This window comes from Otolemur garnettii, unplaced genomic scaffold (assembly GCF_000181295.1).
Source record: "Otolemur garnettii isolate 467f Iridium unplaced genomic scaffold, OtoGar3 scaffold00017, whole genome shotgun sequence".
Taxonomy (NCBI): domain Eukaryota; kingdom Metazoa; phylum Chordata; class Mammalia; order Primates; family Galagidae; genus Otolemur; species Otolemur garnettii.
In genome coordinates this window covers 2,449,851-2,450,831 of record NW_003852412.1, presented here as the reverse complement: position 1 = coordinate 2,450,831, position 981 = coordinate 2,449,851, and positions in this window count along the sequence as shown.

The following is a 981-nucleotide window of genomic DNA, read 5'->3' as shown; positions in this document are numbered from 1 at the left end:
GTTGTCATTGTTGTTTTAGCAGGCCTGGGCTAGGTGGGGGATTCGAACCCGCCACCTTAGGTGTATGTGGCTGGCGCCTTAGCCGCTTGAGCCACAGGCGCCGAGCCAAAAATAATGTCTTTAAAATTTGAAAGTATACAGAAGCACAAAATAATCCACCTAATACCTTACTCTTCAGAAGACTTAATATTTTGGTGTATGTAGTCTCTTTTTTATACAAAATGATACTGTGCCAGTCCCTTGGATTGGGTTCCATCTTTACTAAATCTTCCGTCATCATTCTTGGCTCGCTCTCTCATTTTGTGAGAGTATATTCCTAAGTAGCTTCCTAAAACAACTTGTGTCACTAAAGTTCTTGAATCATCATATATCCAAAAATGATCTCTTTTATCAACAGCTTAGTACTTGATTGAGTCCCAGGTGGGCATAGAAAATTATTAACAATGATTTAGGAATCATTGTTCCTTATCTTCTAGTATTAGCATTGCTAAGTATTAGTCTATTATCAGATATTCACAGTGTTGTAGGTGACTAGTTTTTTCTCTCAACAAGCTTTTAGAATTCACTAGAAAAGCTATCTGAAATTTTTTTTTTCTTTTGGTGGGGAAAAGGGGTGGGAAACTTTAAGGTTACAGATTATTTTACAGTTTCAAAGTTGTAGAAGTATCCTGGTGGGTGCAGTGGCTCATCCCTGTAATCCTACCACTTTAGGAGGCTGATGTAAAAGGACTGCTTGAGGCCAGGAGTCTGAGACCATCCTGAGCAAGAGCTGAACACTCAACTCTACAAAAATTAGAGAACATTAGCCAGGCATAGCAGTATGTGCCTGTAGTCCAGCTACTAGGGAGTCTGAGGCAAGGGGATCACGTGTGCCTTAAGAAAAAAAAGTATCTAAGTCTTCTGTTTCTTCTTGGGCCAGTATTGTCAAGTCTCTGTGTGTGTGTGTGTGTCTGTCTGTCTGTCTGTCTGTCTGTGTCTCAG